Here is a 16,633-nt window from a genome sequence, read left to right on the forward strand (position 1 = left end):
CTTTGCAATATCTAAGACATTGTATCCCTAGCAGTTAACGCCATGCATAGCATGTAACATGAACTCAATAAATAATTGCTGAATGTATGCACAACTTCACTGTCTCCTCATTTTATTAGAATAGTGTGATACAAAATCCAAAGGACCAGTAAGAGTTCTACATTAAGATAAGAGTTTGAATCACGACTATTTCTAGCTATGCCATTATTGGCTATCAAAAAGTCAATGGGCATCGAAGACAACTTTGAATTTCCTGAATATTTTTTTCGAGCTGATAAATTCTGTGTCATATGACAAGTAGTGACAGTGTGTCCAAAACCTATGTGTTCCTTACAGCTGACACCACTACTTCCAACCACAAATCCGTTTCCTTTAGTTTAATGGAATCCCAATTTAAATCATGTTATCCTCCCCCACCAAACCATCCCCAGCTTAGAGGGAAATCCTGGTTAATTTAAGCCGATCCATTGGTCCAAGGATGAGTACAACACTTGAATTGAACTAACCAGACTGAAGAGAACAACCAATGCTTTGGGGAGGAGTTTTGTCTCTGCCCCCTTATTGATGTGAATAAGAAAACATATCATTCCAGAGGCGGGTGGCAGCAATTTTTTGACAGTGTGGTGATCCAGCCTCACAGTAAAGCAGATACACGGAGCAGAAAGCTGGAAGGAACCTGAGCCTTTGATAACACTGTTAAGCCAGTGAACCAACCAACTGTGGATCCACCCCACAGCTGGAGTCTCTGTTATGTGAGATAAATTTTCTAATTATCTCACCCAGTTTGGGTTTTCTGCTAAAATGCATACTAATAATTCCCTTACAAAAGATAGCTTGTTCAGAAGAGAGCTGATACAGGCTTTTGGGGGTAATGGTCAAAGTACTAATCAAAGTCTGTAATGTTACTGAGCAAAGGATTTCCCATTTAAAGATAAACTTGACCTTACTTTTCATTTATACTGAAAGAACTATCCTGCAAGAGTAGTAAAGAAGGTAGAAATGGAAAGAATGACACTTTTTCATTTTTTCCTTATTCGACAAATATTTATTTAAGCACTTCCTGATTAGGTACTGTATCAACTATTTCATTTGATATCCACAAAAAACTCTATGAATTACCATTAATCACATTTTAGAAAAGGAAACAAGTTAAACAACCTAAGACCATGGAATCCCTAAGAACTAAGACCAGATCCTGGAACTAACTTCAAAACCCAACTACTTATTGCCTTCCATAATTAGGTTTGGCAAAAACTGGTCTCATTCTCAAATTCAGTAAGCTGATGGTCAAAAATGGTTAGTGTTCATTTATATGGTGTGCGTACCCCACTGCAAACTGGGAATATTATATGGTAAGCCTACACACATACACACACACAATAGCTAGCTAATCTGTCTTTGCATATTCTTGCATATAGCAAACTTACTCCTGGAAATTTATCCTCAGAAAATAGTTCAGGGGCACCTGGGTGGCTCAGTTGGTTAGGCCTCTGACTCTTGATTTCAGCTCAGGTCATGATCTCACATTTCATGAGTTCAAGCCTTTCTTCCAGCTCTGCACTGACATCATGGAGCCCCCTTGGTATCCTCTCTCTCCTCTCACTGCCCCTCCCCTACTCAGGCTTTCTCTTTCTCTCAAAATAAACAAATTAAACTTTAAAAAAAAAAAAGAAAAGAAAACAGTTCAATAGAAGGGAAAATATGTAGACGATCTTAGGAAGATAGTTAGCATATTTTCAATTGGAGGAAAGAATTTCATATTCTAACAATAATGGACTGCTTGAATGAATTCTGGCATAAAATTTAATAATAGGATATTACATATGTGGTACAAGTAATTATTAACACTGTGTAGCAACACTGAAAATGATTTATAAGTTAAAAAACATAATGCAAATCATATGCCTTGTATTTAAAGCTACAAAGCGTAAATCCATATGAGAAGACTCCAGTGGAATCCACATACACACACACAAAATAAATCATTATTAAGATGGTGGAATTTTGCATGTTTAAAATTTTTTTTCTTTAGTGCTGTTTATAGTTAGACTTAGTTTATTTTTATGAGGTGTACAATTCCAAATAGATTTTATTTGCTTTAAAAAAATTTCTTCAAATAGATTTTAATCCTGGATTCACACCATTTTCTGGAAACTTCCTAAAGTTCCTAGTAAGGAGTTAATTATATTAATTATGGAAATATAGCTCTCAGCAAAGAGACTCAAGTAAGGTTACATAGTTGACTAGTTTTTATCAATAGAAATTTACATCTTTATAATTCCTCTAGAAATACTAATACCTGAGAAAAAGTATACTAAAACAGCCTACAGCATTGCGTCAGAGAGATGAGACCAAACTAGTCCACTGATATTTATTTTAATACATGTTTTGAACAGATAAATTGTTTATATAAGGCTCTAACCTCCATAAAATTGGGGTAGCTTCAACTGGATTTTATTTGCTACGGAGCAAAGGAAACCTATTTTATGGCTTGACAAAAACAAATCTAACATGTGAAGACATCAATTGAAAGTGGGTCTTCTACAAAATATGGCTATGAGCATGCTACCGGTAGGTTACTTAAATGTGATCAAAATGATAAATAAAACTTATAGGGATCTTTAACTCCACTTTTACTTCCTCACCACCATAACCTGGTGTGTGTGTGTGTGTGTGTGTGTGTGTGTGTGTGTGTGTGACAGAGAGAGAGACAGAGACAGAGACAGAGAGACAGAGACAGAGAGAGAGGGTGGGAGAATGCATGCACGCACACACACAATAGACACATACATGTAACCAGAGTCAACACCAGGGATATTGAGGATCTGAATAAGTTTAATAGTAAATCATCACTTCTAAAGAGTGTAAAATGACTATAATGGTAGTTCCTTGGTAAGAGATGAAAGTAAATACTTCCTTAGATTCGCAGAAGCTGCCATTCAATATTATAAGCTTCTGTTCATAAATGAGTTTGATCAGATCTTTTCTTCTGTGGTGCAAGAAGCCATGCTTGAAAAGATGCCTTGGGGAAGTAAAGTTCCAAGTCCAGATTCCCCAGTGAAGTCTTAGCAAAGTCACTGACAATCTGACATTCAAATCCACCCAAACATATAAGCTGATAACAAAATAATAAAATGTTCCAGAATCTGTGGGATTGGTATGCAAATTCTTGGGCAATATCCATACAATAAAGCACTCCAAATTACTCTTATCAGGAAAATAGATCAAAATATGGAGAACTTTGTTCTTTACAAATGGCTCAGAAACTCCTAGGCTTATACTCTGGTATAAATAGAATACCTGTGACCAATCCAGTTTATCACTCCCTCAGGGTCTGTGATAAAGAGGAAAGCACAAGGCACATAAAAGTTTGGAACATCCTCCTTGGTTTTATAAGAGTCAGGCTTAACCATATTTTTATTTTAAATTAATTTCAGACTTTAAGGGAAAGCTTACAAAAATAAAACAAAATATTCCCATATATGTTTTACCTAGATTCTCTAAATGTTAATATTTTCTCACACTTACTTTATCATTCTGTGACCTACCTACTATCATTCTATTGTCTATCTATTCTTTTTTCCTGAGACCTTTGAGAGTCAGTGTGTATATCCAAAAAAGAAGTCATTTTCTTTTATTTAACCACAGTACTCTTTATCAAAATCCACAAATTCACATAGATACAATATTGTTCCCCAACCTGCAGGCATTGTTCAGATTTTGCCAATTGTCTTACTTACGCCCATTTTCTGATTTGATATCCAATCCAGAGTCACCCTTGTATTATTGGCCGTATGTTTTTAGCCTCTTTTAATCTGGAAAAGTTCATGATCTTGACAATTTTGAAGGGTTCTAGCCAGCTATTCTGCAGAATGTTCCTCAGTTTGGGTTTCTCTGGTGTTTCCTTATGACTAGATTCAAGGAATGCGTTTTTGGCAAGAACACCACACAAACGATGATGTTCTTCCTTCGTGCGTCATATCAGGAAGCACAATGTTAATTTGCCCCGTTACTGGCGAACGTCACCTTTGATCACTTGAATAAGGTGGTGCCTGCTAGATACTTTCCTCTCTCTAAAGTTACTATTTTCCCTTCACAATTATTAGCAAGTATCTTGGGTGAAACTACTTGAGACTATAAAAACATCGTTTCTCATTGTGTCTTTCTTTACTGCTTTGAACATCCATTGATGATTCTTGTCTAAAATAATTATTGTTCCATGATCCCCACAGCCTACCCTCTTCCTGGTCATGCCACTAAAAGACAGTTTCTGGCCCTTTTTCTCAGAGAGCCAGTACGGCTAGTTCTAGCCCATAAGTTATGAGCGTAAGTGGTCTATACCCTTTTCTGCTTTGGACTCCATTATCCCACAAGGCCTTTGCTTGTCGGTCAATTGCATGCATAAGATCTAGTAAAGGGCTCAAAGAGGCTAAGGTAATTGCGGAGTCACTAGAAACTTAGATCCGTACCATACAAAGAATCCTACAAAATTGGATAGGGAACATCTATCTTTGTTTACATAAACCTTTAACTGGAATTTGGCATTTCCTTCATTTATGAACATGGGCAACAATTATAATAGTGTTAGTAAAACGTAGCTTTGTAATAGAAATCACGGATATTTTACATCATATTATACTTGATGCATATATCTTCATATATGCATTGACCTATTGCTAATTTGAAATTAGCTTTGAATTTTAGTGATTAGACCTGTCACTGTATCTTTTTTTTTTCTTTTTCACATTTAGAAACATTTTTCTTAGAGGTGACCCACGGACATCACCAGATTGCTAAAGGGCTCTGAGACAGGATAAGTAAAGACAGAGAGAGCTGACTCCTGAGTCACCACTTGGGGGGGGAAACCACCAAGAAAGCAGATGGGGAATATCTGCATTAGAATTTGTGTGCAAAAGAGAAATAGGCCGCTGAGATTTATGATGTTGTTATTCATTCAGCAATCATCCTATTCCAACTAGTAGAAAGAATCAAGTCACTAACGTGCATGGGAAAATAGTTGAAACCATGAGATTGGGTATGATAATTGAAGAAGAAAAAAAAGCAGAAGCCAAGTGTTGGACTTTGGACGATTGTTACACTTTGAGAAAAAAAAAAAAGACAAAAAAACTGTTAAGGAAGTGGAGAGAAAACTATCTAAACAGTAGAAAGACAACCAGAAATTTATGGTGCAAGAGATTATATAAATGACACCATATTTTAATTTCTCAATAAATTAAATTTGCTAAACAATAGGTATTGTACTTCTCTAAGTCCAAGATTCTTTATCTGTAAAAAATTGCTATTCAGATTAAAAGAGGAAATTTAAGCAAAATGCATGCCTTAGCACAACTTCCTATGTGTACCTGTCACGAGATAAAGTTGTCTTTTTCTCCCCAAACTTTCCACTCTACTCTACCATTTCACAGAATATGTTCAAGTTTAAGACAAGAACTAAAGAGTACATTAAGAAAACCATAATTGTTTGAGTCAGAAGCATAGATATTAGACTTGTACTAGTTATAGTATGAAATTCAGTATGACTTTATAAGCTATAAAACCAGAATAAGCAAAATCATGATTAGAATTCAAACCGAACCTTGACATTCTATTTGAGAAACCGACTAAGTGATAATTATGGGAAAAAGAGCCTGTGATTGTGAAATGCCAATCAAAGACAATCAAGAAAACACACCACAGTTTGCTGGGGTTTCCTCCCAGAGGGCTCTCGGGTGCTGTATATGAAGATAGGCATCAGTCCTCAGGAAACCCACCTTGATTTTCTCCAACTTCTCTTGTTGATAGCTCATCCTAATCTCGTGTTCCTTTATCACGAATGTGATGTTAAGGGGAAGGGAGAAGTGTTTTGAAACGTAAAAACATGAATCTTATACAGATATGTATAACTTACACTTATATAATATGAAACCCTGCAAGCATTCTAAAAATTTCAATTCCAAAACCGCTGGAAAATGAAAGAACAAACAGATCAACATTGCCACAGTATGTAAAACAAAATCTACCTCCCATCTACTTTGAAAAGTCTTATTAAGTGGCACTCGGAATCACCATTTCCAAAGAGCGGATCTGAACAAATAAAGCATTTTGATAAAAGTCCTTTAATTGCATCTTTTTCTCCTCTCACGGAGGGCTTCTTTTCTCTTACCCAAAATTTAGGAACATGCAATTTTCTAGATTAGAAGATCAGAGACTGTTTTCATAATCAACAGCCATCTGTACAGAATGACAACAGAACGGAAAAGATTCTAACCTACCAAAGAATTCTCCACAGAATTGACTCTTTCTATGAAAATGCTAGAATCTGAGACAAGTCCTACCAACTCCTCCCCTTTACACGTTCAGGTAGAAAGTGCTGCCATCTACAGGGAGCCTATGGAACTGATGCCTACAAAAAGGATAGCATTTTGGGAGGCTTAAACTTGGTAATCAGTTAAAAAATTAAAAATGGCAATAGCATGACAAAGAAGAGTGATAAAATGTGCAATGAGTAATAAAATTAATCTTACTAAATGTATTCTACTTATTCGCTGTCCACTACAGCAGCCACTAGCCATATGTGGCCAGTAAGCACCTGAAATGTGGCTAGTTTGACTGAGGAATGAGGGGTTGTTTTTTTTTTTTTAATTTTCAAAATTTTATTTCATTCAATTAATTTAATTAATCTAAATTATAAAACTGACACCGATTCAGTCATTGGAAAAGTCATTTAAGTATGTTTGTAACAACGTAGATATATGAATCCACTTTTTAACTGCATATTTTAAGATATCTACATACAGATCAAATATTCCTAAGGAATACTTAACATCTGAATTGGGGTGTGCTATCAGTAAAAAATACACACCGAATTTCAAAGAGTTAGTACAAGACACAAAGAGTATAATATATCTCATTAGTGATTTTTACATTCATAATGCTTTGAAATTATGGTCTTTTGAGCATATTATGTTAAGTAAGATGTATGAAGATTGGTTTCATTGGTTTCTTTTTACTTTTTAATATGACTACTAGATAATATTAAATGATACATGTGAATCACATTATATTTCTATTGCACAACACTGTTCTAGTTGATTTAAAGATTTTTTTAAAAAGAGGTAATATGTTAAGTGTCTACAGAGTCACATGAAGTACTGTATATAAAAATATTTTTAGGTCCTATCTGACCCCCAGGTTAATGAAAAGCATGCAGCAGACACTAGCACTTGTGTCAGTGAATAGACATAAGTTTTCGACAAAATGATCGAAAGCTGTCTTCAATGAACCTCATTGCTACTCATAAATACCTAAAAATGGTAGGAAATTTGGATATTGATGAATATAATTACATAACCATCTTTGTCATGGTTAATGAACTGATAATGGAAACCACACATTTTTAAAGAAATTCCACTAACTTTGTCCCCGTTCCATATTTTGCTCTGTTTCTTCTACCAACCTCCAGTATTCTGTCTCCAGACTGTATATTTCAAGGACTGTACCCCCAACAATCTCCCACTGCCCTTCATTCTCACCAGCTCTGGGCACAGGCTGTTCTCTGTGAGCCCCCCACTCTTTGTCTTTCTCTGTGGAAGCAACCCTCCATTGTAAGAACAAGTCTTTCATCGAGAATGTCCTCTTCCCAGCTACAAAAATCACACCTTTCCCTCCCTCCTTTTCCATTTCCCAACTTTAACACATTTTTCTGTTACTCAGACAGAAAACAAAACCCAAACCAACAGGCCCATGATTCGGTGGGTGGATGCCCACATAAAGATAGGGTTTTCACCCATCAGTATTGAAAGTCTCATCATCAAGGAAACCAGGACAGATGGTCATCATCCTTGCTAATCTGACCTGTTGAGAGAGACAAAGCCTCACAAAGCAAGAGAGAGACAAGCGTCACAAAGTGAGAGAGAGACAAGTTTCACAGCTTGTGCTCCAGCCACACTCCACTGCCTTATTTCCCTGCAGTTACCAGCCTCTTTCCCTTTACCCACAGCACTGCCTTTCTCCTCACCACCCCCTTAATTGGCCTGACTTATATTCATCTTTCAGGCATCATTTCCTCCCAGAATCCTTCACTCACTCACCCAGGCTACGGTAAGTGGTTAACTTCTGAATGTTTAAATTGTCCATTCCCCAAAGCTCCATCAGCTGTGAGGTCGTTGGACTTAGAAATGGTGGTATTCATTTTTGTATTCTCATATAAGCTGAACTTGTGAATGAATGGATGAAGATTGGTATGTCCTAGAAAAGGACTTGAGCTGTGGGTAATTTCTTTGGCCTTCTTCCAACTAACTCACCCCTCTTCTGCCGTAACAACCAACAATGAACTGTTTTCAAGTCTGGATGTCCATTTCTCAACCTTGGAGAATCTTTCCCTTTACTTAGCTCCTCCAACACAGAAGATAACACCATTGCATCACTGACCCCTGACTGACACCATGCCACTCTCCCTCCGCTTCCAGGGGGCAGGGAGGGAGAGAGATATACCCCAAGATACATACACACACTAAAAAGCAACAGCAACAACAATCCCTCCCACAAAAACAAACAAACAAAAAGACAATTTTGCCTTTGCCTATCGGAATGGCTCGATATGCCTATTTCTTTCCACCATAAGAAGAGGAATCTGTCTACGCCACTGAAGAATGCAGCAAGATGGAGAGAATGTGTAGACGTAATGAAAGATGTATATCTAGAGGTTTCTGCATATGGAACAGTGGCAAGAGGTTCACAAGGTGGTGTGTACTAAGAGAGGTACAAAAGATTAGACACAATCCTACTTTTCCAGGAGCTACAGAGGACATTATTTGGAAATTATATACATATGCTTTGTAAGGATTATAGAAAACATAGGAAAATACACTGCCTTTAGAAATACAGAGAAAAATTTAAACACACATTAAACATCCTAACATTAATTTATATATATTTGGTATGCATTTTAAGCTTATGCAGTTCAACATATTTTTAATTTACATGTCTTTATACATAAATAACATTGAAATATACTCAAAGTGGTTTTGATTTCAAATATATTTTAAAACACTAGATTATTAATGGTCATTTTTGAGTGCTAAACACAAACAATAACTTTACCCATCTAATTCTCAAAACGCTACCAATTAGTTTCTATAATTATTCCCAATTTACAGAGAAATGTGTGGTACAGAGAAATGAGGAAGCTCACTCAAGATCATAGAATTTGTGAATGGAAGAGCTGGGGTTTAAAGTCAGAGCAATCCTCTGGATGCAAAGAAAGATGCCTACAGTGTTCTCCAATAATAAAATGACAAATAAGCAAAACTAATTTGTAAAATAATCTGGCAAGTCCAAAGCAATTTTCAGCCATGCCATGTGGTTTTGCTACAGGCTGAACAACATGTTCCCCAATGGATGCTCCAAAGACAGATATGCACCTTAGTAAAGAAATGCTTCTTTTTCAAGGGGTAGACCGGGCATGAAAAATAGAACATAGGGTCTTCCTGATAAATTTATTTTCTTCTTCATTGAGGTTAGAACTATGGGCATTTTTGACCTGGAAGAGACCTTTGAAGTGGTTGTCAACCTTGACTATTCATTGGAAGCACAAAAAGAACTTTAAAGCTATGCAGACATGGGTAGTGCCCGTTGAGATTGTGATTTCATTGGTCTGGGGTACAGCCAGGCATGGGGATTTTTAAACTTCCTCAATGATTCTAATATGCAGCAAGGAGAATCACTCACTGCTTAGTTTAGAGTAAACTAAGGATTCTCAAAGTGTGGTCTCCAGATGGCCAGCATCAGGAAACTTGTTAGAAATGCACATTATCAGACCCCATTCTAGATCCACTAAATCAGAAACTCTAAGGGTGGGGCCCAGAAATGGTGTGGTTTTAACACACCATTTAAGTGATTCTGAGACATACTTAAGTTTGAGAACCACTGAACTAATTCAATCCTTTCATTTAGAGGTAACTGAAATCCAGATGTAAATAATTTGCTCAAGGTCACATGACTGGAGCCGGAACTAAAATGCTAATAATAATAGCTAACATTTATTGAGGGCTTACCATTAGCAAGTAGGTATACTATTTTGCATCGCCCTATTCATGTAATCACTGCAACAATCCAAAAGGGATGTGTACTATTATTATCCTACTTTACAGATGAGGAAACTAGGCACAGAAATTACTCAAGATCAAAGAGCTGAGGAATAGAATAGCAGAAGACAGATTTGAACAGAAATATGCCACAGAGCCCATGAATCTTACTCTATCTGAGAAAGAACAGTGGCTGGAGTTTAATTTCCTATGCAAAGAGTTAGGAATATAAGTGAAAGAGATATTTTAAGGAAGTGTTTGCCTAAATTTTCATTTCCATGTCTAAATTTCCATTTCCATTCAATAGCTTCTATCGTTTTATTTTTTTTTATTTTAAAATTTTTAAGTTTATTTATTTAAGAGAGAGACAGAGAGTAGGGGAGGGGCAGAGAGAGAGAGGGACAGAGAGAATACCAAGCAGGCTCCACGTTGTCAGCACAGAGCCTGATGCGAGGCTTGGACTCAGGATCCATGAGATCATGACCTGAGCTGAAACCAGGAGTTGGACGCTTAACCGACTAAGCCACCCGGGTGCCCCTAGCTTCTACTATTTTAAACTACCCCATGAGAATGGTTATTACTTGCATTTTAAGATTATTTAATACATATCAAAAATATATACAATATATGTATAAATAAAAAGTAAAATTAAAATGAATACTTAAGTAATCACCACTCAGATATTGCTGCTTAATTCTTTATATTTTTGACCGACAGCTCTGAGCTCTGTGTGTCAAATAATTAGCCATGAGAAAAATGGTATAGGGAAAGGTGTTAAGAAACATCTGAATAACACTGGCCCAGAGACTGTTCCTCAGTAATTGAACAGCATGTGAGTAGAACATTGCATATATATTGCATATATTTATTGCATATATATATGTATATATACACACAGTGTATATATATATATCTTCTCAAAAGTAATACCCTTAACCATAAATGCAAGAGATGTGTAGTGAAATATATTGATATGCAGAATATCACACACGTATGGCACATATATTTCCACCTAGATTTCCAATATTCCATAGCAAGAACTCAATCATAAAGAATAAAGAGTTTGTATCTTTTAAGAGGTTAGCAATTGAAATTTAAGGGATCCATGGATATTTTATGAGAATCTTAGCATAAAAACAGTGTCTACTAATTTGTCTAGCACTTTTCAAACAGCGTGCAGTTTCACAAAGAGCTTTCACTTAGTTATCACAACAGTCCCTGGTTTAGGTATGTGGAGGGAGTTTACCGTCATGGAGTCAGGAGAGGGGGTAGATTCTGGGAGGCAGCAACTAGTCTAGAAGGACTCTAGGTCTCTCTTCTTGCAAAAGAGCATTTAGGAAGCAGGGCAGAGAAGCAGTAAGAAACCCATCCGGGAATTCTACATTTACCATAATAGATCCATTGTTATAACCAGGTATCTACAGGCACGCCAATATTTCTACTCTAAGATTTTTCCTTTAACAAAGATCCAAATAATGGTCGTTAAAAATTTTTTTACAACCCATATTTCTTCATGAAAAGCATATGACGTTTCACTACCTTGGGACCATGAACATTTTTCTAAAGCAAGGAAAAAAGCTATATTCTAATTCACTGCCCTTAGCAACGTCTATACTCAACTTTACAGATAGCATAAAAGAGCCACTTTGATTTTGGGAGAAATACCATCAATGAAATACTAAGTATATTACACTTCACCTGTTGCCCCTCTGTTTAAACCAACCTTGATATTCTGGCTACCTTCTCGCGAAGAGAGAAAGTATTCATTGTTTTCCTGCCATAAATGGATCCCACACTCCTGAAAGTTGGAATATTTTGCAAGAACAAAAAAATATACCTCATCACTTCTAATTAAATGGTGTACATGCATAGAACAGATAGCTTTTTGTTGTTGTTTTTAAATTCAGGTAACAATCACATGGGGGTATTTCTGGATCCCCACTCATTTTAGTAGTGACTCATTTTACCGGTATACCCTCTGCACCGTGGGCAAGAAAAATTAAAAAGCAGAATCCCAGTTCCTGCAAACGGAGACGACATTGATTAGGACAAAACAGAAGGTAACCAGACATAACATTTGAGTAATAGGTGAAGACTTTATGAAGGAACACTCAACCTGGAATTTATTTCTTCCACGCCAAAGCCAGAGTAGCTAAAATCCCCATTGCTGCAGGGAAGTTCAGAGGCAGATGTTGCTATGTACATAAAAGGGCTTAAAAGAACTGCACTTCCATAACGTGCACAGAACCGGATAGAAGTTGTAAAAAGAAATAGCTAGAACTATACTCCAAAGACTGTACAGTGAAGTCAGATCCTCAAGCAATTGCATACAAATTGAATTCTCTCAGTGATTGGTACAGTAGCTCATATAGAAGGAGAAGCTCATTTGAGATGGATGAAATCCAAAAAGGAGATTGATTGAAGATGTTCAAGTTAGGTCATTAAAAGAAGAGGACCCAGATTTAAAAGACAGCAGGCAACTTCCCCTTAGCTACCTGGGGCTAAAACATTCACCAATCTTAATGAGAAAAGACTAGAATTAATACCAGGACCATGATGTTACTTGAACTGTGCATTAACTGTAATTAAGTGTGTGTGTGTGTGTGTGTGTGTGTGTGTGTGTGTGTGTGTGTAACAAGTGGCGCCTTGCAGGGGGGAAATATTCTTCACTTAGAAAAATAATTCAATGGCACATTGGGTTGTTGGTTTGGTTTGATTTGGATCAGGTTTTAATTTCTTTGTTCTGTTTTGTTTTTGTTTTGTTTTTTTAGTGCATAGAGTCAAGCAAGACCATAAGGAGAAAACAAAGCAAAGAATTAACCGAAATATTTTACATAAGACGACAATACCAAAAGCGCTACTACTGAAGTTGGGCTTGCTCTCAAGACGGATATAAGGAGAAAAGTAGACAGGAGAGTTGAGGGCACCAGGGATGTTAGAGTCTGAGTTGGACAATGGATTTTTTAAGAAGAGGGATTTGAATATGCTGTTTCCAGATGCTTGTTTGTTGTGCTGTAAACTCTTCTTTGGTAGGGTCTGGCAGTAACTGCAAGGTCTTGTCTGAGCGGCCTGTGCAGAAATAAAAGAAACAGAATGAATTCCACCTCTGAATCTACTCAGTATGGAACATGAATGTGACCCACAGGAGGATAAAATGACCTGCATGGAGTTGATTCAAGAAGAAAGAGCTAGGGGCCAAAGATAGCCTGAAAGAAACAAGTCTCCTGGAAATGTGTGTATATTGAAGGGATAGGGAAATTGGTCCACACAAATCAAAGGTTGTGCAATCTTACCTAGATTTCAGCTTGTAGTGACTCCTGCCAACAGCTTGTTCACACATCTGTGTGTGTACTTTAGAGCGCTTAGTAAACTGTACATAGCTTAATCTGTAGCATAGATTCAGACTCACTTGACTAAGATGTTACTAACTTTATAATGTTCAGATTTCCACCAACCCTTTCCGGTTCTCATAAAGAAAGGTTCTAGAAGGATCCAACTCTCTGATACCAGAGAAGAGAAGTGGCACTTCTGTAAGACTGACCCCTGAGCTTTCTTGAGTATGCCATCTCATTTAAAAACATCAAAAATATTTACAAAGTGGAGTCACAACATTGTGCCAAGTTTATCAAAAATGAAAACGTGTCCCGAGATTTCCATTGTCTAGATTCTAGCTACCAACTTCAGCACTGCAAAATTCCACGGCATGGGACAGCAGGGCTCCACGTGCCCAGGAAATATCAAGGAAGCTTACATTTGTTGAGCATTTAAATACAATAATAAGAATCTAACATAAACACAGTTTTGAAAATATATGAGCAGTACCATGTTGTCTCACACAATGGAAATCACAGGAAGATGTTGGTTTTATTTTTGGTTCTCTAGATTATATAGTAGGTCTCGAATATTTTGTTGTTTAGTTACTCCAAAGTATGTAATAATTTTTGTTTTTCTGGATGATTGGAAAAATAGAGAAAGGCTATTTTCAAAAATAACTTCATGTTATTTCTTCATTTTGAGAAATAGCTCTTTTGTGACTTAATGATCAGAACAGCTGACAGAGACTTGGGGAGACAGATTTAATGCCCAATTCTGCCAGCAATTCAGTGTAAGACCTTGGGCAAGTTACTGCCCATCTTTACTTTTCCTCTTCTGTAAAAATAAAGGGTTGGGCTAGGTGTTCTCTAAAGTCCCCTGGAGCTCAAACATGCCACCATTTTATGATTCTAAATGCATCATTGTTATTATTATTACTATCCTGTTGCCGTATTATAGAACAACTTAGGGAGAACAAATTGAATGTTAAATAAATGCATAAAAAAGAACTGAAGAGATGGGCATATTTTAAGCCCCATTGATGAAAGGAGCCCCCCCTAAGACATCTTATATATTTTGGTATATGTTTGTTTGTTTGTTTGTTTGTTTATTTATTTATTTTGAGAGAGTGAGCAGGGGTAGGAGCAGACAGAGAGAGAATCCCAGGAAGGCTCAGCACTGTCAGCAGAGAGCCCGATGCGGGGCTCGAACTCAGGAACCATGAGATCATGACCTAAGCCAAAACCGAGAGTCAGACACTTAACCGACTGAGCCATCCAGGCGCCCCATTGGAAGCATCTATATTAATAAAAGTAGTTTGCTTCTTTGCATCTGTATTGATACCTCTATTAAGAAAAACAAACCAACCAGCCTGTAACTAACAAATTTGCACAAAATCCCTGCTAAATTTCCATCATGCAGGTGCCTCTAAAGAATGCTAAATGGCGAAGACATAAAACAAAAAAGAGTTCACGTGGCATGAACATTGAACTTCAAAACTCCTGGCGATTTTGGAGATTTTGCTTTATATTCCTAGGATTTTATAAACTGCCATATGGTTTATAAACTACCTCGTCTCAGAATACAGTTGAGGGTAACGACCACTCTACCTCGAGCCCTAGAAATGGCCTCTGTGTTTGAAAGCATACTTTAATAGGTTCCTCAAGGTCAGACTATTACCTTATTACAGGAAATGGATGAAGTCATTACTGGCTTTCAGTTTGTCTAAAAAACTACCTGCTTTCCAGTTTAACAGACAACACTTCACTCTGTCTTTGCCTACATGGTTGTGGTACCTGTTCTCAGAACTGGAGCTTTCCTCTTCGTTCCAGCCGAACACGAAGAGACACATGAGAGAAGGCACAAACAAGGAAAGCATCCAAGTGACAACTTGTCTTTCTAGGGGGAAACAACAGCTAAATGAGTTCTCGGGAATGTTGAACCCTCAAGAGCTCATGCTGTTAGAAGCAATAACTTGTGCAGCAGTTCTGAAAGCAGGATCCCAAGTTCTAGGCCAGCTTCACCCCAGTCTGCTCTGACCAGAACACATTTCCTCCAGACTTTCAGGGTCTTGCTTTTGACCATTTGGGGTGCAACAAAGGAAGATGAGAAGGAAGGCAAGAGACAAGAGAGATGGAAACTTTTTAATATGTCCCTGAAAGCCTCTTTTATAGAGATGAGTAATAAAAAGATTGGGGCCAGCAAATATATTCAACCTTTCCACATTTTCCTTACACAGTTATAAAACTGAGAGTCTCATAAGGTCAAAATTAAAGTAATACAGCCTTGTTTTTGTATTTTAAATGGTTTTTAATGGAATGTTAAAATAGCCTCGGCATTAGTAAAAAGAGTGCTCGACAGCAGTTTTGATTTGACTCAGGCGTGGGTGATGGGACCCACCAAGTACGGAGGGGAGATTACTGTCATGTGATAACCCACCTTAGTGCCAAGCATGGGTCCCTGAAACCCCTCTCCCACCACACATGCATGTCCCTTCTCATCCCATCAAGGAATGATACACGGTGTGGTCATCTCCTTTCTTTTGACCAATCATCATTTATTATTTTCAACACATTTATTATTTTCAAAAAGCATTAACTGAATGCTACTACTTGCCAGACACTCTTCTAAGTCCTAGGCGCATACACCAATGGACAAAACAAAGAACCTACCCTCACAGAACTTATATTCTAACATAAAGAGACAGAAAAATAAGTAAAGCACACAGGAAGTTGGAAGGCAGCGACAAGAGAAAATTAAGGAAGAAAATGCAGTGTATGCAGGGAGGAGGGGAGAAGATGTAGAGGGGAGGGTGGCCATTTTCAATAGGGTGGTCAGGGAAGAGCTCACCCCAGATAAAATATGAATAATGGCCTCAAGAAAAACGAAGGGGCAAGCTGTGTGTTTGTGAAAATAGCAAATGCACAAGTTCTGAATCAGAGGTATGTCCAGCATGTCCAAGGAACAGTGTGTGGAGGCCCGTGTGCCTGAGGCAGAATGAATACGAGTTAGCCATAAGTCAAAAAGGTAAGATGCGTGGGGGACATTTTGGCTCTTCCTGGTGAAAGTGGAGGTCATTGGGAAGTTTTAAACAGAGTCATGACATCATGTGACTTCCATTTTAAAGGACCGAGCTGACTGTTTATGAGCAGGAAAGGCGGAAGCAGGGAAAGCGGTTACCTACAACACTCCAGGCAAGAAATAATGTAGCTAGGACCAGGGCGGTGGGGCTGGCA

General features: G+C 37.5%; 1 protein-coding gene across 5 annotated transcripts in view; it reads right to left on the reverse strand.

The window, feature by feature from the left end:
• ESR1 (estrogen receptor 1) overlaps positions 1–16,633 on the reverse strand; it is a 417,733-nt gene that overhangs the window by 299,614 nt on the left and 101,486 nt on the right. Inside the window, exon 2 of one of the 5 annotated variants that reach the window (XM_053222087.1) lies at positions 15,194–15,296. The exons of the other annotated variants lie outside the window; for them this stretch is intronic. The gene's annotated coding sequence lies outside the window, so the exon portion shown is untranslated. The remainder of the gene's footprint in view (positions 1–15,193; positions 15,297–16,633) is intronic. 5 annotated transcript variants of the gene reach the window in all.

The sequence above is a fragment of the Acinonyx jubatus genome, chromosome B2, assembly GCF_027475565.1.
Source record: "Acinonyx jubatus isolate Ajub_Pintada_27869175 chromosome B2, VMU_Ajub_asm_v1.0, whole genome shotgun sequence".
NCBI classification, from domain to species: domain Eukaryota; kingdom Metazoa; phylum Chordata; class Mammalia; order Carnivora; family Felidae; genus Acinonyx; species Acinonyx jubatus.